The 26,536-nt window shown below is 39.7% G+C and overlaps 1 pseudogene; it reads left to right on the top strand.

Moving 5' to 3' along the window:
- Positions 1–1,055: 1,055 nt before the first annotated feature.
- The window catches only part of LOC132393597 (elongation factor 2-like), a 54,938-nt pseudogene continuing 29,457 nt past the window's right edge, over positions 1,056–26,536 (top strand).

The raw sequence follows: 26,536 nt of genomic DNA, 5'->3' as shown, positions 1-26,536 counted from the left end.
CCCCCAGGAGAGGCAGCTTGTTAATTGCTCAATTACAGTGTGGATTTGGAGTTTAACTATGGCCCCATGGGCTTGCTGGAACTCACCAGCGAAAGCAGGTGAGAGATCGCTGCATTTATAGGGGCTGAAGATGTGACAGGGAACTGCGGTATACAGCCTGCATATTCAGCTATTTTTTTTTATTCAACTGGGGGAAAAGGCTTATTTTCCACCACTTACATTGAAAGCGTATTTTACAAACTTTGTTGTTGTCAGCTGCACATCAGAGCTTAAGGATGAAGTGACTTTAAGTACAGATCTTGTTGTTTACTCTGTAACTTGTGTTAATATTGTGATTCCCCCTTTGGACAACAGAATCACCTGGTTTGGCTTCTTTGCACAACAATGTACGTTTCATAGACAGTCTAGAGCATGCAGGTTTGCACTGAAAGCATTATGTGGTTGATGTCCCCTACACGCACGCACGCACACATCTTTTGCTATTAGCACACAAAGGAACTTAAACTGGGCACAAAAATTTGACACCCTCTTCCTCTTTGGCATGTTAAGTATATTTCACAATCATACACTATCACATTTCCTTTTCCAGTTTCTGATACAGATGGTGTTGACAACATGGAATTTGCAGTGGTTTGTCTGCAGATTTTAGAACTGGCTTACTTACACTGTTTTTATTGAAGAAATTATTGATTCATTATGCCAAATTCCAAAGAAGCAAAGGGTGTGAAGCGCAAAAAAAAAGCTAGTTAATTTAAAGCAGAATGGCTTATTATCCTTAGAATATCTTCAGGTTTGCTTCCACTTAAAAATTCATTGCAAACACATTGTTGTAACGGGGCAAAAAAGTTGCACAGCACAAGATTTTTGCGCACACTGGTCATGACAAATTAGAAGTGTATGACTAGTTAGTAAATGGTTCTGTGAAAGAACCTCTGCTTCCGTTTTGGACGTATATCTGCTGTGTGCTTGTGCATTCATAGAGACATTATGGAAGGTTTCATCCATAGTGTAGAAACTTGACCTACCAGGTCACTTTGGCTGCTACTTGGGACGAGATGGCCAGCAGCCGTGGTAGCTTGGACACTCGTCCTAATGCATGCTGTCCTCAGAACAGCTGTGATGAGGATGAATCAATCACTCCTCTCTTTGTGGACTGTGCCATTTGTAAAGAAAGTCTGGAAAATGATATAGGTGATCCGCAGACAGCTGCTGGTCATAGTGTGGGTTGTAGGCTCATAGGACAAACATCCTGCATAGCCTCGATTACCGGACTGCCATTCATGGGCTTTTGTGAACTGATTGCATATGATCTGCTGCTGAGTACATTTATCATTCCAATTTTAGGAGCAGCTTCTTCTCCTCTGCCATCAGATTTCCAAATTGTCCATGAACCCATGAACACAAACTCACTAGTCCTCTTTAGCACTCTTTATTTTATATTTGTAACTTAGCGTAATTTTTATGTCTTGCACTGTACTGCTGCTACAAATTTCCAGACATCGGTCAGTGATGATAAACCTAATTCATCTTCAAATTGGCTTCCACTTTCTAGAGTTCGCCCAGAGGTATTCACAGGATCTCACAGTTGATGGCATACAAGGTCTGAATATTTCTTCCCCTGCCGTGTCTGCTTATCAAGTTAGCACTATCCATGATGATGCTAGTCAAAGTGGGCTTGTGGCTCTAGCAGACTTTTTGGTGTATTTTTCATGCCTGCTCTCATAACAACTAAAGCTCCTGTAGACCAGCCAAAAGCATTTGTCAATGGCAAGAGCTTCGACCCCCTCAGTGGGCAGCCACTCTGCAATGCCAGGAAGACATTTTAGCAGGAGTGCTTAAGATTTCTGGGAATGCTGAGGTCTTTGAGCAGAACCCATATTTCCACCCCAACTCACCAATGTCCTCATCATGCGTATGATCTTCTTTGCCATCAGGGATATTTTGAAGTGCCTCAAGTAGATGACATCCATCAGTAGGTGGACCCTCACCTTCTGGGACACGGCCTCTTCTTGTTACTACCATTAGGGAATAGGTACGGGAGTCTGAAGACCCAACACACAGCAATTCAGAAACAACCCTTCACTGCCATCTGATTTCTGAATGGTCCAAGAACCCATGAACACTACCTTACTATTTCTGTGAAGGGTCCTGCTGAAAGGTCTCAGCCCGACTGTTCTCTTTCCATAGAGGCTGCCTGGCCTGCTGAGTTCCTCCAGCTTTTTGTGTGTGTTGCTTGAATTTCCAGCAACTGCAGATTTTCTCTTGTTTGTGACTGCCTTACTATTTCTATAGTTTTTTCTTGCACTATTCAATTTTGTAATTTATTGTAAATATTATGTCTTTGCATTGTACAGCTACTGCAAAACAACAAATTTCGTGTCATATAAGTCAGTGATATTAATTCTGATTCTGGTGGTGAACCCTTAAAGCAAGTGGCCATTGCAGAGCGGAATTCATTGTCACTAGCAATGAAAGGAACCTCCTGCAGTCCTTGAGATAGATAAAGAGCATCAATGAGTACTGGCAAATTATGTTGTCATTTTGCAGAGGATCATGTCTCACTCATTGACAATTTCATGTTGTCATGGTTAAGTTGTTGTCTGCCACATGTGGACTAAGATTTAACTCTATTACTAAGTTACTGTGAAGATCAATCTCCTCACCTCAGTCCACAGAAACTCCACTGACACACGTGCCTGTTTCTTTACACTCATGAAATGTCACCTCTGCTCCTCTCTCTCACAGTTTCTACAGATTATCCCTAGTTAATGAACAGGCTCTGTTTTTATAAACTCACACAAGTGGACTTTATCAACATCAGAATATACACAAAATATCATTGATTTGGTAATCATACTCCCATAGTTTCATAATGAATGACATCAGAAGAACATAACACTGAGGAGGAAAAAGCAACTCCTAAAAATGGAGAGAGAGAAGAAACTAGTTCCACTGTTCATAGGAACAAATATATTTGATTTAAAATATTATGGGAATTTATTTGTATGCACGAGTGACCATTTGTTACTTGGAGACAGGCTGGACTTTCTGCTTCTGGAAGGAGAAGGTAGGAGGAAGTGAATGGAAGAGAAAGGATAGAGAGCAATTGATAATGATGACAAAATGTCATCGTGACATTATGGAAGGATGAGTATGAATGGAAAGTTGGTGTGTGTGCATTAAAATATTAAATGATTGCAGATACTGAAAATCTGAAATAAAGACAGAAAGCACTGGAAATACTCGGCAAGTCAAATAGCAACTGTGGAGAGAGAAAGAAATTTAACATCTCAGGACTTAGACCCTTCAGTAGAGAGGGATTTCTGTGAGATGTGTCACTTGAGAGGTGAAAGAGTAGGAGGTAGAATGGTGAGATTGGAAGATAGGCTCAACTAGACTTAGATTACCATGTGTCATTGTTCTCATATTTCTAAATCAGCTCAGCTACAGTACTTCACAGTTATTATTTCCGTTTTCAAGAACACAGTTTGAAAATGTCAGCAAGGAGAAAGTAATTGGCCTGTGACTGGAGGAGAGTTACAGTATAGGGCAGTGGCAGCCAAAGCTGAGGTGCAATGTTGCAGATGCCCTGCTAATGGAAGGGTGATGGGATTTGAAGACATGGAGGGGTATTGTACATGACCACGTTGGAAACATGTACCAGCATTTACTTCTGCAAACTCCAAACAGGCTTTGTCCCGAGCAATTCCTCATTGGGAAAAAAATGTTGTTATATTCTTCCAGATTGCTCAAAGTCTCACTGACCTGAGGCACCTCCTTGATTTGATTTTACCATTCTCTCTGCTGGTTTCCAGCTTCAAATTATACATTTTTCTTTGCCCTATTAAATGCTCAAATAGACATCACATTATATTGGCTGTCATCATGCTTGCTGATGTTAACTATTCAGGATAACTAGAAATGACTCGTAAATACAGTGATTGTGTTGTATCAGCAAGAAGACGGGCTGCTCTGACCTCCACATGTATTCACATTACCACCCTCTGCGCCTCCCTGAATCACATCTTATTCATCTCTAATGCTTTAGAACTTTGCTCATGTAAAAAGAAAAAAATATTATTGCTTACGATATGGTGTTCACTACTTCGGAGAAATCGGATGGAGATTGGCTGATTGCTTTGCAGAAGAACTCTGTTTAGTTTGCAAAGGTGGCCCTACCTTCCAGTCACCAATCAGATTCAGATTTATTTATCGCACACATTGAAACGTACCGTGAAATGTGCCATTTGCTTTAAGAACCAACACATCCAAGGATGTGCAAGCATCACGACACATTCCAGCAGCAACACAGCATGCCCACAGTGTTCAACACTACCGCAATGGTGTTGGGTGGTATTATAACCTTAAAACAGCACCAGCATTCCAGGTTCATTTCTGCCATTGACTGTAAAGAGTTTGTATGTTATCTGTGCTCCAGTTCCCTCCAGGTAACTAGGTAATTAGGCACGTGAGTTTACTTGGCTTATTGAGCTAGAAGGGCCTGTTACTGTGTGATATCTCTAACTAAAAAAACAACACAAAAAAAGCCACTCACCTTCATCCACCTGAATTTCTCCAACTGTGCTCAGCCTCAGCTTAAGGAAGAGCATCTCATCTTCCGACTAAGAATGTCAGAATCCGCAGGATTTAGATTTGACAGGAAACCTTTCTTCAGGAATATTGCTCTACCTTTGTCTCAATTTGTAGTTTCAATTGTTTCCATATCATTTTGTTCAATCCAAAAATGAGAAACGAGAAATTATTTGGTTTTATTTCTTACATCCTTCACATACATGAGGAGTAAAAATTTAATGTTTCTTTTATGTCATTAGAACATAGAACACAGTACAGCACAGGAGCAGGCCATTCAGGCCACAACATTGTGTTGAACCAACTAAACTGTCAATCAAAAAAACCCCAAAGCAAATCCCTCCTATGTAAACGATGTCCATATCTCTCCATCCTCCTCATGTTCATGTGGCTATCTAAACATCTCTTAAAAGCCTCTAATGTTATTGCCTCTGCAAACCATACCAGTTAGCATGTTCCAGACACCCACCGCCCTCTGAGTAAAAAACCTACCCCTCACATCCCCTGTGAATCTACCCCTCTCACCTTCCATGCATGCCATCTGGAATTAGACGTTTCTAACCTGGGAAAAACATTCTCACAGTCTTCTCTATCTATGCCCCTCATAATCTTGTAAACGTCTATCAGATCTCCCTCAGCCTCTGACGCTCCTGAGAAAACAACACAGATTTGTCCAGCCTCTCATAACACTACATGCCTTCTAAACCAAGCAGCATCCTGATAAACCTCTTCTGCTCCCTCTCCAGAGCCTCAACATCCTTTGTACTGAGGCATGACAAGAACTGTATACAATGCTACAGGTGTGGCCTAACCAGAGGTCTATAAATTTAGAACTTAACCTCTTGACTTATGAACGCAATGCTTTGACTAATAAAAGCAAGCATTCCATAAGTCTTCTTAACCATCTAATCGGCATTTTTACACCCATATCTGCAACTGAACTATATCGCACTGTATTATTTGCTAATCTACTACACCATCCACAACTCCACCAACCTTGGTATCATCCACAAACTTATTAACCCACCCATGTACATTTTCGGCCAAGTCATTTATACACATTACAAACAGCAGAGGTCCCTGCACAAATCCTTGCAGAACACCACTAATTACAGACCTCCAGGTGAAATAGGTCCCTGTGACCACTACCATCTGACTTCTATCATAAGCCAGTTCTGAATTCAAAGAGGTAATTCACCGCAGACCCCATGCGTCTTAATCTTCTGATCAGCCTCCCATGAGGGATTTTGTCAAGCACCTTACTGAAATCTGTGTAGGCATTGCTCTACCTTCATCAATCTCTTTTGTCACCTTGTGAAAAAACTCAAACAAGTTAGTAAGACACGACTTGGCCTGCACAAAGCCATGCTGGCTCTTCCTAATTAAGTCATGGGTTTCCAAATGCTCATATATCCTACTCCTAAGAATTTACTCCAGCAATTTCCCTACAACTGACATGAGACTCACCGGTCTATAGTTTCCAGGAGTTTTCCTGGTTCCCTTCTAAAATAGAGATACTTCATTAGGCACTCACCAGTCCTCTGGGACCTTGCCTATGCCAAGAGGGATACGATACTGATCAAGCCTGCAGATACCTTGGCAACTTTGAGCTGGCCTCATCACAGGTATTCACACCATTCTCTCCACATCTTATTCCACTTGGTTAACATACAAGCTAATAGTACAATATGAATACTGAGTTTTCCTATTTCACGTACCCTGAGATTTTTTTCTTTCTCTCTCTCTCTCTCTTTCTCTCTCACAGTCTCTCTCTCACTCACTCACTCTCTCACTCACTCTCACTCTCATATCTGGTCCCAACAAATCAATGTAGTCATAAAGAAGGCAAGACAGTGGCTATACTTTATTAGGAGTTTGAAGAGATTTGACACGTCAATAAATACACTCAAAAACTTCTATAGTTGTACCATGGAGAGCATTCTGACAGGCTGCATCACTGTCTGATATGGAGGGGCTACTGCACAGGACCGAAAGAAGCTGCAGAAAGTTGTAAATCTAGTCAGCTCCACCTTGGGCACTAGCATACAAAGTACCCAGGACATCTTTAGGGAGCGGTGTCTCAGAAAGGCAGCATCCATTATTAAGGGCCTCCAGCACCCAGGGCATGTCCTTTTCTCACTGTTACCAACACGTAGGAGATACAGAAGCCTGAAGGCACACACTCAGCAATTCCAGAACAGCTCCCTTCCCCTCTGCTGTCCGACTCCTAAATGGACATTGAAGCTTTGGATACTACCTCACTTTTTTAATATACAGTATTTCTGTTTTTGCAGATTAAAAAAATCTATTCAATATATGTATTTAATTCACTTGCTTATTTATTATTGTTTTATTTATTTATTTGTTTGTTTATTTTCTCTCTCTCTCTCTCTCTCTCTCTCTCTCTGCTAGATTATGTATTGCATTGAACTGCTGCTGCTCAGTGAACAAATTTTACGTCACATCTGGTGATAATAAACCTGATTCTGAATCTGTTTATGGCTTTTGTCCTTTAATCCTCTAGACAAGGTTTGAAAGTTACTGCCCAAACATACCTTCCTATGAAGCCAGAAGACAACACCAATACCAAATACACTGGTTGTCTAACATTAACAGAAGACCTGTGTTGAAGAGCTTTTAAGGTGGCAAAGTTACTGCACAGGGGCAGTTCAACTCCCTTTACCTCGAAGGTCCGAGTCCAGTGGTATGAACAGTTGTTGCAAACTGGGGTCTTCCGTGGGCACAGTAGAAGTTATGACTTCTTCTGTGCCTTGTCATGCCCTTAGCACTTCATGAAGTGTTGCAGAACCTTCTTCCTAACTGTTGGATCTCGCTGTTGATTTCTTCTGCCCAGTCCACTGAAGCGGACTTCACATGTTAGGATATGCATGAGGTATGAGGCCCATCAGTTTCCCTGACCTGCTTTAGCCCACCTGTTGAAGTGTTGTACCTGGTTGTGACTGCGGTCACAGCTACATGAAGTCACAGGTGAGAGCCGAGTGTCCAGTTGGGCCCAAAGATGAGTGAGCTGCCACAGAATTAACACTACGTCCCTTCACTAGAGGTGCTAACCCCCCCCCCCCCCCGGATACCCCCATGCACCCCAGATCAGACATAATTATGCTATAAATGAACATAGAACAGTAGGGCACTGGACAAGCCATTCAACCCACAATGTTGTGCTGTTTCATATGCAGATTTATACTAAATGTCCTTTTCCTGTGTATCATCCAAGGTTCAAAGTAGATTTTATTATCAAAGTATGTATAAATTATACAACCTTGAGGTTCTTCTGCTTAACATCCAGTGCCAAACAAACCCGAGAGAACACCCAATGTGAGGGGGGGGGGAAGAGAGAGAGAGAGAGAGAGAGAGAGAGAGAGAGAGAGAGAGAGAGAGAGAGAGAGAGAGAGAGAGAGAGAGAGAGAGAGAGAGAGAGGGAGAGAGAGGGAGAGAGAGAGAGAGAGAGAGAGAGAGGAAAAAATCAAATCAAATCATGCAAACAATAAAGCAAGCACCAGCGTTCAGTACAAAATCAAGTCCTTAAACCCAGCGCCAAAAGCAGCCAGAGTGGGCCCATTGACCCAGTCTCCATCCTCCACACAGAGGCAAATCGCCACCAAGCTTGCAGTTGCTAAGCCCGCAGCAGCTGGGGCATGACATAGGCTCAGTGCAAAGGAGAGTGGAGTAAAACGTCCTTTCATATTCTTCTGTTGATCTAAAAGCCTCGAGCTCCACCTTACAGTTTAATACTAGTACTATCCCGGTAACCTATTCCAAGAATCTACCACTATCTGCATAAAATAACTTGCCCCTCAAGTTGCCTTTAAACTTTGCCTCTCACCTTAAAAGCAAGTCCTTTTGAAGTTGGCCTCTCATATTTATCAAAGACTCGGACAGGCCTTCGCTCAGTCTGACACTCTAAGGAGAACAGCCCAGATTTATCCAACCTTTCTTTACAGCGAATCCATGCAACATCCTGGTAAATCTCATCTGCACCCTCTCCGCCTTCTTCCTGAAAAGGAGTGACCAGAACTGCATACGTTTCTCCAAATAGAGTCTGACTGAAGTTTTATACAGCTGCAAAAATGACTTCCTTACTCTTATACTCAACACCCACACCAATGAAGGCAAACATATACCTTCCTTTCCACCTTATACACTTGCTAGCTGATTCGGTAGACTACAGACCTGGATCCCAAGATCCTCCTGTAGGTATTCTATTAAGAGATCTACCATTAATCAGATTCATAATCAGTTTCTTATCACTGACATATGTTGTGAAATCAGTTGTTTCATGGCAGCAATACAGAGCAAGCATAACAAATTATAATAAGTTACAATAAGAAATAAGAATAAATAAGTAAATAGATAGATAGATAGAGCAAAAATGGCAAAATAGTGAGATAGTGTTCATGGAACTTACAGCTATCTGATGGCAGAGAAGAAGAAACTGTTCTTAGAACATTGAGTGTGCATCTTCAGGCTCCTTTACCTCTTCCCTGACGGTGAAGCCATCTTGAGGTGCAGCCTGTTGAAGATGTTCTGGATGGTGGGGATGCTAGTACCTTTGATGGAGCTGGCTGAGTCTACAACCCTTTGCAGCTTCTTTCAATCTTGTGCATTGGAGCTTCCTCACCAGGTGGTGATGTGACCACTCAGAATGCTCTTCACAGTAGCGTCTTTGGTGATATATCAAATCTTCCGAAAGACCTAATGAAGAATTGCATGCCTCCTTTGTGATTGCATTAATATGTTGGGATCAGGACAAATCCTCTGAGATATAGACACCCAGGAACATGAAGCTGCTCACCCTTTCCACTACTTATCCTTTGAAGTCCACAATCAACCAGCCAATCAAATTAACTCATCTATGCCTCGTTGTCACCATCTGATATTCTGCCAACAATAGGCATGTAATTTCTCCTTCCATTTGACCTCCCAAAGTGCAAAATCTCAAACTTGAGCAGATCAAACTTCATTTGCCATTTCTCTATTTATAGCTGCAACTGATCCATATCCCATGGGGATTATTCACAGCCTCACCAATCTTAGTGTTATCTGCAAATTTGCTAATCCACCCATCCACATTTTCATCCAATTCATAGACATAGACCATGAACAACAGAGTTCCCATCACTGATCCTTACAGAATACCACTGGTCACTGACTTCCAGACAGAGTAACGACCTTCTACCCCTACTCATAGCCAAACTTAATTGCTTTCACTTGCAAAACAGAAATCCCTATGAATAGTTTTTACCAGTGGAAAGTAATGCATTTAAAAGTATTTCCAATGCTGTGGAGCTATTGAGTAGAAATATAGGGTTGAATTTTAACATAGGTATTAGGAAATTGACCATTATGGACCTTCACCAGTTTTCTTTTCTATTGACTTTGGTAAAATGAAATATCAAATATTATTGTCAATTTATTATCACCCTCTTTTAAACCCTATTGGGATTGAATTTTACTGCCATTATCTATACTAGTGACATTAGACTTCCGTATGTAAAATATACACAACAGGGCATATAAACAAGACATTAGAAAAGCATCATGACTTTCAGCAGACATCAGTGCATTTCTGGTCTACGATTTTTATAGTTTGCAGAAAATCTCATTTCAACTAATGAGGGAGGGAATTTTCATCATATGCAAATTACAATTTTGGCAAGAAAGATTTTAAGAGTACAGAAACAAAATCTCGTATCATTTCTTGACTGCACTTGAGTCTGGAGAGACTCTTCTGGGATTCAATTATTTTTTTTCACAATGCTTTTCGTGGGTATTATAAAACACCTACAAAAAAAATCACATATGCCAACACTTTTTCGAAGATGATTAGAACAATGATAATGAATCATATTAAGAAGATTCTGGGGAAAGTTTCTGATTTATTCAAAGTAAAACCTTTGAATTGGATACGCTGAGAAAAATAACAGAGTAAAGAAAGACAGGAGAGAAACCAAAAGAGGGAAGTAACACAAGTGTAATGGGTTTAATTAGTAACATAATCTTAAGTTATTTCATGAAGGTAAAAAAATTAATGCATTTTCATCCTTTCATCTAATAACTGCATGATCCAAAGTTCTTTCAAGACCAAATAACTGAACAATACAAGAAGATTCAAAGAATGCATATCTGTGATAAATACATTTCTCTATTTTGAGAATACTTAACTTATTACACAGTTGATCAATATTAATAACACTCACCCCTGGGTTCTGGCTCAATAATTGGAAAGAGGTCAGTGGTGTAAGTGTACGAACCATGCGTTATTGATATTGATCTTTGCTGCAAGAAGTTAATTATCTTCAAAGCGGATGAAATGGGGAACAAATATGTTTCACAGGTGGACTTTTGCAGCCTGAATCTATATATATGTCCGAATTATTTAATTATGAGATGCTATGGTTTTAATAGAGTTTTGCTACAAGTTTTTGCAAACAATCTTCCAACCCATTTTCAGCATGTTAATACAAGCCTCAAGCATAGCACAGCACAGCAATCACAGCAAAAGGTTATTGAAAACTGAAGATGTGTATGGCTCAGTCTTGGTGGGTGCATGCCTAATCTAATTCCTCTAATAAGTCTGGGTACATTTTGGTGGTCATTAATCAGTTTTGATGCCAAAGGGCAGGGCAATGTTTGTCTTGATCCAACTCATCAACAATATTCTTGCTATGCAAAATCTGCACATTCTGTGAATGTCTAACTGATCAGGGCCTGCTTAAGTGTATGAAGTATATGCATAATCCTGTGCACTCTCTTTTATGTATTCATTTTCAGGACTTGGGCATTGCCAGCAGGCCACAATTTATCCCTCATCTCCAATTGCCCTGAAGAATATGGCGGTTAGTTATTGAACCTCTGCAGTCCATAAGACAATAAGACATAGAAACAGAATTAGGCCATTCAGCCCATCAAGTCTGCTCCACTATTCCATCATGGCCAAACTGGATCCCACTCAACCCCATACACCTGCTTTCTCACCATATCTTTTGATGCCCTAATCGATCAAGAAACTAGCAACTTCTGACTTAAATATACCCACGAACTTGGCCCCCAGTGGAGTCTGTGGCAGAGCATTCCATAGATATACTACTCTCTGGCTAAAAAAATTCCTCCATGCCTCTGTTCCAAAGGATCGCCCCTCAATTTTGAGGTTGTACCTTTTAGTTCTGGATAACCCCACCATAAGAAATATCGTCTCCACATCTACCCTATCTAGTCCTTTCATCATTCGTTAGGTTTCAATAAGATCCCCCTGTTTTTTTCGAAACTTTAGTGTGTACAGGCCCAAAACTGCCAAACGCTCCTCATATGTTAATTCCTTTGTTCCCAGAATCATCCTCATGAACCTCCTCTGGACCCTCTCCGATGACAAGACATCCTTTCTGAGATATGGGGCCCAAAACTGTTGACAATACTCCGTGCAGCCTGACTAGTGTCTATTTATAAAATCTCAGCAGTATCTCCTTGCTTTTATTTTCTATTTCACACAATATGCTTGTTGGAGGAGCTCAGCTGGTCAGGCAGCAACTATGGAGATGGGAATAAACGTCGACATTTCGGGCCGAGTCCCTTCATCAGGACTCAAAGTTATGATGTCAGATGTGGTTAAGTACTTCATGAAATGTGTCGTGGAAGTCCAGAGCAGATCATTGACAACTCGATAAAATTAGCTCTTTTGAGCAGAAATTCAAAACCAGTATGGGTAATATTGCCATACTACAGCATGTCCAAAATTCATGCAACTGTATTGGATTATTTTGCATCACTGGTTAACATTCTGAGACATAGAAAATAGTAGAAACATCTGAAGACATCAGAAATTGCCTGCTCCTCGATACAATGATACATTGGATTTTTAACTGTGGGCAAGCTGACAAAGGTTGACTATATTTAAAATTAAAGGTCAATATATATGGAAAAAATAACTTTAAGAAGAATTCAAGAAGATGATGCTTGGTTTTCTAAGTAATGATTGTTACTTATATTGATTTTTTTGTGGCACAGAAGAGGCCAAGAAATAATTTTGATGGGAGAATAGTTTATTAAAGAGTGAACCCATGTATCTTCTGTAATTCATAGCGTCAATACGAATATTAAGAAAACTTGGAATAAGGACAGTTCTTTGACCAATCTAGTATGGTCCTGAAAAACACACACGATTTGGGGTGGCTAAAGCCTCAAAACCTGAGAAGTGAATTATCAGATTTAAAGCTGTCAGGGATAATGTAAATTTTTTCCCTAATTCCCCAAAGCAAAAGCTCCAGTATTTCAATTTGACATTTTGTTTTATTAAGCCTTAACCGATGTTCCCTCATGCTCCCACATGCCTGCAGCCAGAAGGTTTCTTGTAGTATTTGATGATCCATAATGTTCAGTTATCTGCTTTTCCTTATGGCTTGCAATCTTGTACTTAATTAGGTGTTCTTCTTGTTATTTCTGGAAGAACTAATTGGCTTAGCCTTGAATGCTTTTGATGGGAATCCATTCCATGAAAATACAACTCACACAAGCCACGATTAATTTTATGTTTCCAACATTCTATTCTTGCATATTCTAGCACTGCAGTGAGAGCTAATGTAAATGCATTGCCTTTATATATTACAACTTTCTTTCTTAGTCTTGTTTTCCTGAATAAACCCATGCATGGTTGTGTTCTTTTAACAGCTGTATTTATAAAATTCCATTTACATTACAAAGTCTTCCAAAGCAATCCCAATAAACAGTATCAAAGACGGAAGGAGGTCTGAGGTCAGATGAGGAGAGGCTGGCCAAAGAGGATTATCTGTAGGAGTGGAATGGGGTAGAAATGTAATGTGTATCAAGGAGCTTGCAGACTCAACAGCAGGAGGTATTGCCAACTGTGACGCGATCTCTAAAGCTGATGATCAAGATGCTGTAATTGAAATGAAACCAGGAGTTTGGAAAATTTCTAAGGAAAACAAAATTAGAGGGAAGGCAGGACAAAGTTGTGAAAATCTTTGAAAAGAAAAGTGAAAAGTTTATTGTCAAGTAAGTAGCTTAAGAGTGAGCCAATGGAAACAAATATGTATATGAGGGGTAGTTGAATAGGATTTGGTGTGAATCAGGACATGAATTTAGAAGAGGTAGGATTATGAGGAATCTGCTGGAAATCCTGGTACTGGTCTACAAGAAATAAAGAGGCTTCAAACAAGACAAAGCAGGATAAATTCATATAGATTAGTGAGGTGGAAATAGAGAACCTTAGTGATGATTCAAATATGTGGTCTGATAATCATCTGTAGTTCAAATATAATACCAATATTTCAAGCGGCCTGGTTTGCTTTGAGATAGTTGCCAGGTAGGGGGAAAGCAACAAAGAAAATGTCAGAGGGTCAGGCAACATTTGTAGAGAGAAATGGACAGTCACTTGTTGGGTCGAGGCACTTCAGCTGGGCTGAAAGATCGAGGGGAGTTGGTCTGTAGAAGAAGGAGAGAGAAGAAGCAAAACAAGAGTGGCAAGCATAATGTGAGTCCCATGAAGAGCCTGATTGGTAGATTTAGAAGTGATTGCTGGGTGTGACAAGGAGCTGTAGATAATGGAATCTGATAAGAAAGAAAGGTGATGGAATACTAATGATGTCTGATGAACATTGCTTTGAATGATCTGAAGATAACGACTTCTGCATTGCCAATTTTCACTTGGCAGTGATTCCTCAGTTTAAGGGTTATTCAGTTTAAGAATAAGGGGTAGGCCATTTAGAACGGAGTTCAAGGAAAAAAAAATTCACCCAGAGAGTTGTGGATCTATGGAATGCTCTGCCTCAGAAGGCAGTGGAGGCCAATTCTCTGGATGCTTTCAAGAAAGAGTTAGATCGAGCTCTTAAAGATAGCGGAGTCAAGTGATATGGGGAGAGGACAGGAATGGGGTACTGATTGTGGATGATCAGCCATGATCACATTGAATGGCGGTGCTGGCTCGAAGGGCCAAATGGCCTATTCCTGCACCTATTGTCTATTGTCTTTGTATAACTTTAATAAATTTGTTTACTCTTTTTCAATTTCTGTATTTTTTTCTGTCACAGAAAAAAAGGGGCTGCAAAATACACTTGGCTGTCATTTTATTAGGTACTCCTGTATACCTTCTCATTAATGCAAATATCGAATCAGCCAATCGCATGACCAATCAATGCAAAAACACGTAGACATTGTCAAGATATTAACTTCTGTGAAGACCAGACATCAGAATGGGGAAAGAAATGTGATCTAAGTGATTTTGACCATGGAATGATTGCTGCCAGAGGGGATTATCTGAGCATCTCAGAATCTGATGATTTCCTGGGAATTTCAGGCACAACGGTTTCAGAGGATGGTGCAAAAACACAAAGAAAGTTTAGTAAGCAGCAGTTCCGTGGACGAAAATGCTTTGCCAATGAGAAAAAGCAATGGTCAGACTGGTTCAAGCTGATGGGAAGGTGACAATAACACAAATAAACACACGTTACAACACTGGTTGTGTAGAAAAGCATCTTTAAATTTGTAACACATTCAACTTTGAAGTGGATGGGCTACAAGAGCTGAGGGTCATGAATACGCACTCAGAGGCCACCTCATTAGATATAGGAGGTACCTAATAAAGTGGCCTCAGAGTGTACTGTATATTAAATTTTGTTCAAATGTATGATAAGAACAAAGATTTTAACTTTTAGAATGATAGAAGGCCCCAAAATGCTCCACAGTAATTGAAGCCATAGAGTCATACAACACGGATGCTACTTGTCCATGGTAAACAAGTTGACCACCTAAGCCAATCATATTTACCTGCATGCAGCCTCTAGCCCTGTAAGTTTATCCTATCAGTGTAAACATTGGTTAAACATTGTAATTGCACCAAATTTTACACTCCTTCCAGCAGCTTGCTCCACATATGCACCATCCTCTACGTAAAAACTTTCTCCTCAGTTCTCTTTTAAATCTTCCCCATTAAAACTAATCCCTCTCCTCCCCTGGGAGAATGACTGTGACCAGAAAGCCAGGCCATTAACCATACTTACGATAAGAGAAATTGTTTTCTAGCCAGAAAAGGCATAAGACTGTAAGGTATTGGAGCAGAATTAGGCCATTTGGCCCATCAAGTGTGCTCCAACATTTCATCATGGCTGATCCATTTTTCTTTCAGCCCGAATCTCCTGCCTTCTCCCCGTATCCCTTCATGCCCTGGCTAATTAAGAATCTATCCACCACTGCCTTAAATGTACTCAATGACTTAACCTCCAGGGCTGACAGTAGCAACAAATTCCATAGCCTCACTACTCTCTGGCTAAAGAAAATCCTCTTCTTATCCATTCTAAATGGATATTTCTCTGTTCTGAGGCTGTGTCCTCTTGGATTAAACTCCCCATCATAAGAAATATCCTCTCCACATCCACTCTATCAAGGTCTTTCAACATTTGATAGGCTTCAATGAGATTCCTCCCTCAAGGGGCATGATAGAGAGCAGAAACGTTGAAAGGAGACAGAGGATTAGTATTGAATGACGAAGTAGCTCTAGGGGGCTGAATAGCCTCCTCCTGTTTCCGTGCTCTCTATGGTATCACAGTCTGTGCATCCTTGTTCAAACTAATATCCCTTTTATAAAGTAATGAACTGTGTTGTGTTTGAGAAAGGAAATAATATTTGAGAGAAAGCTGAAGATTGCTGCAGCTATTACATGCTTTTTCTCAGGACTACATTAAATCTGTACTTTCTCGGGCTGATTAATGTGCATCCTTTATCTCACTTAGGATGTGTATTATAACTATTAGCCACATGCCATTTCTATGAAGATGATGATGTATGAAGTGTTCCACGGTTGTCAAAAAAATATTTTTCTGATGTATAGGGATCTGCTAAAGAAGCCTATGTGTTAAATGTTCTCGTGAGCACCATCTGTTATGAAGACATTGAAATCCTGAGCATCGATGATAATCAGGTACAAAAAAACAATATGTTCCTTGCTGAGGTCTGTATAAATGGCTGTTCAGAGAGTATTTTTATAAATGCATTTCCAAAAATAGTAAATAGAAAATTAAAGATAAAAGGAAAAGACACAAGAAAGAGAGAAAGTGGAACTAAGGTCATGAAGCAATATATCTTGTGTGCATCATATTGCCTGTGTGAATCTGTATGTTTAAAAAATATGTGATGCATGTCTTCAAGTGTATACGTAATATGTGCCTTCAAGTATTTATTTCATATTTCCTTAATTTTTTGTATATTTACATATCAATAGAGTGTACAGGTGACATACTGTATCACTATCTGTGTGCACCTTTTAAATATTTCAGAACTGACTTTAAGATGTACCCATTTTAAACAAATCAACCTCTGCCTCCCATCTCCAGCCCTCCACCTGACCCAGCTGTCTCCTTTTGCACATTGCCCTTCATCGGTCCTTGATGCACCTGTCACCTACTGGTCCCTGTGTCACCACTCAACCTTGTCCCCTTTATACCAGCTATCTTCTCACTCCACCCTCTGTCCTGATGCTGCGTTTTGAACCAAAATGCTGGCAATTCCTTCTCCTCACAGATGCTGCTGTCGAGTTCCTGAAGCGTTTTTTTTTTGTTGCTCTTGTAATGACCTGATTCACATGGTTCATTTTTTTTCTCTGTTATTCTGTTCCTTTCTCTGTGTGAGCTGCTTGTCTGGGTTACTGTTGAAGATAAGAGATAGGAGAAACGTGAGCCATCCAATTGGGATGAGCAGATTCAGGGGAGGTTTCTCTGGTGAGGGACACCAAGGTTGGTTGGGCTTGGGGGTTTTGAGAGGGGAGGAGAGAGCAGACGCCAGAGAGAAGGTGTTGTAGGAGTTGACCTGGAAGGGGGCTGGGATTTGATGAAGCCGGGGAGATCGAAAGAGGATCAGTGAAGGGAAACCATGAGCTCCACCTTGTGCACATTAGACTGTTTCAGTTAAAATGAGTCCTTTACTTTTTGTGCTTTTTCTTTACTAACCCTTTAGTCAAATTACGAATTATAAGGCTGAATCTTTTAATTGCATGAGGTGTACCGTCTATTATTTCATGGTACTGACTTGTAACAGGGTAACGAATCATGCAGCATCCACACAAACAGGAGGATTTGGGGGGCTTGCACTTCGATTGCCCACGTTTGGCAGGGCTGGAGGGTGTCTCCCCTTGACGGAACCAGAATGTCACAACCTATATCCCGGCTTCTGCAGTCTCTTTTGTTTCCTTGTGTGTCCATCTTAAATCTATACAGAAATTACTATTGGGAAAGGAATGAAGATGCAAACTTTAAAAGCAGGGTTTGTATTTTAATTTAACTGAAACAGTAAATAAGATTTTATATTTGAGGTCCCGGCCACCCCAAGTCGTATGCCAGTATGGAAAGAAGTGGATCCTGGCTGGCCCTTTAACAGTAAGACACCACATGACCAAGGGGGAGGTCCAGCTGCGCTACTGCCTATGGCGATATCACGTGTAAGAATGTGATGGAAAGAGTTCTGAGCATGCGCAGAAATGATAGAAAGATCTGGAAGCATAGTGCTATAAGACATATGTGGTTGTTGCTGTTAAATAGAAGTTATATTTCTTCCACAATATGGTTTATTATTAGAAACCCACAGTATAAAGAACACAACATGGTATCAGAAGTCGGTCTGGAAGAATAATATGTTACCTAACACAGGAGAATTGAAGATAATCGAAAAGAGTTCGAACTGTTTCGGTGTGCTAGCAGTTTTACAAATGGAAGGACTGCAACCTCCACCGACACTTCAGTTGTCTGGGAATGTAGCTGAGAACTGGAGAAAATTTTACAACATTTTGAAATTTATTTATTGATGATCGCAGATAAAAAAAACCAGAAAAAAATAAAAGTTGTGCATCTACTCCACCTAATAGGGGAGGACGCAATTGAGGTATATAACCATTTTACTTTTGAAAATGGGGATAATTTAAATCTAAAATCGATAATGGACAAATTTGAAGCATTTTGTATACTGAAGCATACTGGGAAGTATGAGCAGTACAAATTTTTTACATATAAGCTGAGAGCTGGTGAAACTATTGATCAATATGTTACTGAATTGAGACACCAGAGTAAAACATGCGAGTTTGCAGAACTAACAGACTTTCTCACTAAAGACAGAATTGTTTGTGGCATTCTGGATATTGGTCTGAGAGAAAGACTGTTAAGAGAATAAGACTTAGACTTGGAAAACGCTTTGAGAAAAGCTTTGGAAACCGTGACATCACAGGCTAAAGACTTTTTCATTGAGAGCTGCAATGTAGACACTGTGAAAACTGCGAACATGTTAGAAAAAATAATAAAATGATAACAAAACCGATAGAGAGCAAGACATCATCCAAGAGACAAAAACAATGTGATCGCTGTGAGCAGTGGCATCGGCCAAAACAGTGTCCAGCGTATGGGAAAATGCGCAATCACTGTTGTAAGAGTAATCATTTTTCACGCTGTTGCAGAAGTAGAAAGAAAATAAAACAAGTAAATGCAGTGCTTGAAAATGAACTTGAGGAGTTCTACATAGATGTGCCCTGTGAAAACAACACAAAGTTAAGAATGACTGGACTATTCCATTGCATGTGAACCAAAACAATATTCTGTTTAAATTTGATACTGGAGCACAAGTAAAGGTTCTTGCAGAATCTGAGTTTAATGCATTAAAGTCAAGACCAAAGTTACATAAGACATATATAAAAGTGACTGGGTATTCAGGTGCGGACATTCTAGTTAAAGGAACATATGTGGCAAAAGTATCATGCAAAAATATTGTGCACACGCTTTCATTTGTGGTCATGCCTAGGAATGTACAGTCAATACTGGGTCTATCTGCCTGTGAGAGACTGAATTTGGTGAAAAGAGTATTAGTCCTGGACAGTGACACAGAGTTGGAATACAGTGACTTGATGAAAGAGAGAGAGAACAAGATTTGATTCCAACACGGCAAAAGTAAAAAAGTCATAAAGAAAGCTCCCAGACCCATCCCTTTGTTACCAGCATCTGACAAAACATTGCCACCAAAACCACACTTGCCGGTACCGTACAATACTGATCCGAAGCCAAAGAGTGACAAGAATCAGGATCCAATTGAAGAAGTGAAAGCACAAGTGAATGAATAAGAAGTTTTATTGATATAATGAAGCCTCAGCATAAAAAAGAGATTACACAGTTAATGAATGAATTGGATGAAGAAAAGAAGATTCGTATTTCATTACGAATGGAAGTGGAAGGAATTAAGAAATCTACAGTACTTGAAGATCACACATGTTCCAAATAGAAGAAGAGGCAGAGTTAAGAAGAAATCACAAAGACCTCAAGAAAGAGTCAATTTTAGAGTTACAGTTAACTGATGCAGACCAGACAAAACATGGAAATAACAATAAAACACAAGAACTGTGTGAACCACTTAGAAGGTCAACTCATGTTCATAAACCCCCAGAAAGACTGATAGAGACATGTTCAATTATGCATTTGCTATGGTCAATGTTGCTAATTGTTTTTCTTTCTAAGGAAAGGAAGATGTTGTGATATCCTGTGTAAGAACGTGATTGGAGAGAGCTCTGAGCATGCGCAGAAGTGATAGAAAGATCTGGAAGCATGGTGTTGTAAGACACGTGTGGTTGTTGTTGTTCTATTTCTTCCAGAATATGGTTCATTATTAGAAACCCATGGTACGTATTAATATAAAGAACACAACACTGATGTATTGCCTGGAGGTGCCTGAACCACCTTATGAGAGCCAGGTTTTAAGAGGAACAAACCTTGGCACAGAATGCCTACCTTTCTGAATGCGCAGTAAACAAACTTTATATCTTCCCCTCTCCAATGATATAGGCAGAAAAAGGGAATGACCTCTAGACTTCCCACTGTAAAGCTGGTTGGCAGAAATCCAATGTTTTTTTTCATGTCATGGAAAAACATGTTATTCAGGCCTGGCAATATTAATCCTCACTAGCTCATTCTTCTTAGGCTTCTGCCATCCTGCTTGATTGGTGGCAGAAAACCCAGCTGTTCAATACATTGCTTGTTTTCTGCATTCACCTCCAACAACTTCACATATAATGGCCAATTCATGTTGACTGATTGACAAGTTAGGTTTTCCTCAATAGATTGCTATTTTATGGTGGAACTTGAATCTGAGAGAAAACAGATAATTATGCAAGTTCCTCAGTGAACTAATTAAACTTTTCCATAATCCAACATCATTTTTATTGATTGTAGCATTTTATTTTTGGATATTTTTTAAAAGATAGATTTCTACAACTTCCATTTACACTGTATAATCCAGTTATATATTCATTTTCTTGTCAGATGTTTGGAATCGTTCTCCAACAAGGATGTTTAATTGACTGAAGATGTTTTCTTTCTCACTGGGGTTAAAATTCAAAATCTTACTGGCACCTTTAAAAATGGTGATGTGTTTACAAGTACTGGACTAAGTAGATACTGTGACTTTTCAGTCCACTGTGATTTTGTTTGTAGGTTGGAGTGAGGGAGGAGAAGTTGTTGCGAGGGATGACCTCCATATCATCATTGTCTTAAATTGGTCTCAAAATAGCCTTCTTCCAAGATGCAATTTAATTGAGTAATATTTTTCACCTACCTTGTCAGAAATTTCTTCTCTGTACTAAGAGGAGCTTTGCCTGTCAGAAAGAGTTGATTAATTGGATGTTTGTGACACACAGAGGAAATAACTCCCTTTGCTTTCAGTTCCACAATGAAAATGCAGAGTTCTCTGAATAGGCTTGGCTTTTTTAATGGATTATACCAGACTGGACAGATGAAGAGGGACACGATGTGAGTGCCTTCTTGCCAAAGTGTAGCAATTGCACAGACACTATGATTGGTTTAGTTTTCTGCCACAAGCGACTTAGCCATAACAGCAGGAGGAGAAGTGAGAAAGGATGCAACCTGTCCCCTCCATTCTCCTCAGCAAGATTGATGGTAATGCTACTGTTGCAAAATCAATGCTCTAGCAAAAGAAAGAACAGACAGCAAATGATAATGACATTCATATCAAAGAATCACAGCTTCTAGGTCACGGAGAAGACAAATTTATAGCTGATTTAATTGTACTCCGTTTGGGCATTGGGGGCTATGTTAGAGTTTTTTTCTCTCTCAATTTGATGTGAACTTGCAATCAATTTCCAGCAATTCAATAATTCCTTGAATGAACGCCCACTTACACACAGCAAACCTGAACTGGATTTCCTAGGTTGGATCATTTTGCCATAGTAATAGCAATGCCATCAACTTCAGCTGGGTTATTTAAGCACCAACTGGAAATGAAATTACCTAAAACTTTAGTTTTAAATACATAGCCCAACATAGACTCAGTGGCCACTTTATTAGGTACAGGGTACCTAATAAAATGTATGTTTGTGGTCTTCTGCTGCTGTAGCCCACTTCCTTCAAGGTTTGATGTTTTGTGCATTCAGAGATGCTCTTCTGCACACCACTTTTGAAATGTGTGCTTATTTGAGTTACTGTCGCCTTCCTGTCAGCTTGAACCAGTCTGGCCATTCTCCTCTGACTTTTCTTATTTTCTTCCCACAGAATTTCTATGTACTGGATTTTTTTTGTTTTTCACGCCATTCACCATAAACTCTAGAGACTGTTATGCTGATTATCCCAGGAGATACTGAGATACTCAAACCACCCTCTCTGGCACCAACAAATATTCCACAGTCAAAGTCATTAAGGTCACACTTCTTCCCCATTCTGATGTTTGGTCTGAAAAACAACTTAGACCATATCCGCATGCTTTTATGCATTGAGTTGCTGTCACATGATTGGCTGATTTGATATTTACGTTAATGGACAGGTGTAGAGGGAACCTAATAAAGTGGCCACTGAGTGTAACTGTGCATGCTTGTGATAGTGGAATAATCCTTTCTGATTTCACTGACTGGAATGCAGCTTTCTTTGGAATTAATTTCTACTGCATCCAGACAGGAACATTGGCTTTAAGAAACAGTTGACTTTTTCTCACTGCATGGGCATACTACATCCAAGAAAGTGTTCTTTTGAGATGATTATTCATGCAGTAGATCATTTTCAACACAATACTCCTTAGATGACACAAATGAAATATTATAATCAAAGTCTAGTAGTCATAACAGAAGCTAATGAAGAACTTGTAAATTGTTGGGAAAGCACATGGTCCACAGATGGCTCTTCATTCAATTTTAGATAATCTTCATAGAACTTCTGAAAACTTACTGGAAATAAGATTTCTTCACTATCTACTACAGGAGAAAAGGCCACCACGATCTGAATTGTGCTGAAATTGTATAGAACTTCTACTAGCCCAGGTGACATTTGGTATCTAGTATATCTCCGATCCTTCAACAGATCTGACTGGTGTAGGGTTTGAACAGCAACCAAGCTCTGCTGTTGGAGCTGAATGATCAATGTGAAGCTGTTTAATAAGTTACAGACTTGTGCATTAAGCAACAAATGCACACAAGTATAAAACTTAATAAAGCCATTGAATTTGGCCATAAAAAATCATCTCCGAGAAGTTTAACCCAAGTGTTCGGACCAGCATATGATCTTTTGATTAGACTTAATTGGTTTCTGAATTCAATATTGCACATGACAGTTCTAGTTCATAATACAGCTTCTAGTTAATAATCACAGCAAATCAACTTTATAATTCTGCTGTCCCTCTTTTTAAAGATCTTTATTGGTGTTTTTGGCTAGTTAGAGCATAGAACATAGAAAACTTACGCACAATACAGGCCCTTCGGCCCACAATGCTGTGCTGAACATGTACATACTTTAGAAATTACCTTGGGTTACCCAGAGCCCTCTATTTTTCTGAGCTACATGTACATTTAATTGCTTATTTTAGTTATTCTATTGCCATTAATTAATAATATGTACAATCAGGGCATGAAGGGATATGGAGGGAAGGAAGGAAATTGGGTTGAGAGGAAAATTTGGTCAGCCATGACGAATTAGCAGAGCAGACTTGATGGGCCAGATGGCCTAATTCTGCTCCTATGTCTGATGCTCTTCTGGCCTTATTTTGTCATTTCATCACTTTTACTTTCTGCTTTATCAGAGTATTTTCTATTTGATACCTTGATTATGGAACGGTACAGCATAAGAGCAGGCCCTCCAGCCCACAGTATTGTGCTGAATCAATTAAATTAGTAATCATGTGGTCAATTAAACTAATTCCTTCTGCCTATACAGAGATTAGATCCTTCTAATTCCTGCATTTTCATGGGCCTATCTAAGAGGTTCTTGAACACTTCTGTCGTATTTGCCTCCTCCACCACCCACCCCCCAGACAGCGTATTCCAGTCACACACCATTCTAATCAAAAATAATGCCTTACACATCTCCTTTGGACTTACTTACCCTCTCTCACCTTAAATGCATGCCCTCTAGTATTAGACATATCAACCCTGCGAAAGAGAAAATGAATGTCTATTCTACTGATGCCTTTCATAATCTTATGAATCTCCATCAGATCTTCTCTCTGCCTCCAGTATTCCAGAGAAAACAACCTATGGTTATCCAGCCTCTCCTTATGGCATTTGCTTTCTAAGCCAGGCTGTATCCTGGCAAACTTCTTTTGCACTCTCTCCAAGGTCTGGATATCCTTCCTATATGGAGCAATCAGAACCGAATACAACATTGCCAATCTTCATATTGAGAGCAAACTTACTAACCCATCCACCAATGTTTCCATCAAATCATTTACATATATAACAAACAAAATAGGTCCTGGTATTTGCGGAACCCCACTAGTCACATATTTCCAATCAGATAAATGCCATTGACCATGACCGGCTGCCTTCTTTGGGCAAGGCAATTCTGAATCCAAATGACCAATGTCTATCCATGGCCTTCTCTACTATCAAGATGAGGTCAATCTCAGGTTGGAGGAACAACACCTTATATACTGGCTGGGTAGCCTCCAACCTGATGGCATGAACATTGACTTCTCTAACTTCCATTAATGCCCCTCCTCCCCTTCTTATCCCATCCCTGACATATTTAGTTGTTTGTTATTTTTTCTCTCTCTCTGCACATCACTCTGCCTGTTCTCCATCACCCTCTGTGCTCCCCACCCCCTTTCTTTCTCCCGAGGCCTCCCATCCCACAATCTTTTCCCTTCTCCAGCTCTGTATCACTTTCGCCAATCACCTTTCCAGCTCTTAGCTTCATCCCACCCCCTCCAGTCTTCTATCATTTCGCATTTCCCCCTTCCTCAACTACTTTCAAATCTCTAGGTATCTTTCCCTTCAGTTAATCCTGATGAAGGCTCTTAGCCCGAAACGTCGACAGTGCTTCTCGTTATAGATGCTGCCTGGCCTGCTGTGTTCCACCAGCATTTTGTGTGTGTGGTCAATTCTTTGTGGATCCCTTTCACTTCTCCTTTCTCTACCTCTGCACTTGTTTAGAATCTACACTGTTCACCATTTCTGATCTTTTCCCTTTGGTATGAAGCTCTGAAACCTTTTGTCCTTCACGGATGCTTCTGGGCTAGAGTCTCGGCACAAATGCCAACTGTTTATTTCCCTCCATAGATGCTGCCTAACCTGCTGAGTTCCTTCAGCCTTTAGTATGTGCTTCTCAGAGTATTTCCTACACTTTCTGATCTGTAGGAGCCTGCTGCAGTATGGACCAGAATAAGACCAACAAATTTACTACTGACCCTGCAGCAAAGACACTGACTTAAGAACGTTATAGAATATTGAATGCATTTGATACACATGATTGACAATTACATTGCCTGTGTTTAAAGAGACAGCTTCTTGTGCAGTAGTTTAAATCTTTCTCTGTCAGCCACTTTTGTCTGAGGCAAATATATTTTTAAGTTTCTATAACCTTTAGCTAACTCATTTTACGTCTTCACCGATGTCAATGACTCGTGCTGGCTATCAGGTCTTTTGAGTTATCTCTTGAAAATCAGCAGTTAAGGGAGCCTCGAGGGCTTCTGTCCAGATTATTGCATTGGCTGATCCTGCTGAGCAATAGGCTGACCGATGTCCTGGGATAAGATATTTGTCATACATGCACTGACAGTTGCTAAAATGCAATTGTCTTTGAAGACACCAGCGTCCAAACTATATTTTCCACAAGTTCTTCCTTTGGTGCCTTTGGAAAAATAGCCTAACATGAATTGTTTAATGTCTCTCACCAGCTCTAGGTATTAACTCATGAGGCTTTCTTAGAAAATGTTAATTATTACAAAAAAAACTGTTCTGAAAATTAAGTGACAAAATATGTGAGCTTTTCAAGTGATCAATGAACACCCAAATATCGTAATATTATTCATTGTATATCTTGCTACAGTTTGACAATTTGGAAGTTATAATTGCATTGAAACATAGCAAGAGTGAAACATAATTTATATGAACAATCAAAGCTAAATATGGTTAACTTGTATTCTGTTGTGAATAAGCATATTGTTACTTTATATATATTGAACTTTCAGCTAATACCAACAAATATTAGTTGTTAAATTGCCTATGATAAATGCAATAGAAATCTAGTTACTAGTACAACCTTAGCCTGTATTGAAGGGTTTGTACAAAAACTTAGTATTCTTGAATGAATATACTTGTATATTGCTTGCATACTGCTAGTAAAATTCCCTATTTAAAAATATTTTCATATCCACTCAAGTGCAAAATACTCCAAGCAAAATAAAACATTGCCTCTATTTGAGCATTGAAGTGGAAAGATGTATCTGGCACCTGACAAAAATGCAAACTACTCATACATTTCAGGAACCCATACAGATTGATATTCATCATATCCACGTAGACATGAAGCTCAGTCTATTATCCACATGCACACATGTGGGTGGACTTTATACACACAAATCTCAACCTGTGCGTGCATATATAGACACACAAACAAAACAGATGCACAGTAACAGAGAGTACCATAGTTAGATTTTTGGATGGATATTCCAAGGA

This window comes from Hypanus sabinus, chromosome 4 (assembly GCF_030144855.1).
Source record: "Hypanus sabinus isolate sHypSab1 chromosome 4, sHypSab1.hap1, whole genome shotgun sequence".
Classification (NCBI taxonomy): Eukaryota; Metazoa; Chordata; class Chondrichthyes; order Myliobatiformes; family Dasyatidae; genus Hypanus; species Hypanus sabinus.
Note: the sequence above shows the minus strand (reverse complement) of the source record. Positions and strands in the feature narration are given on the sequence as shown.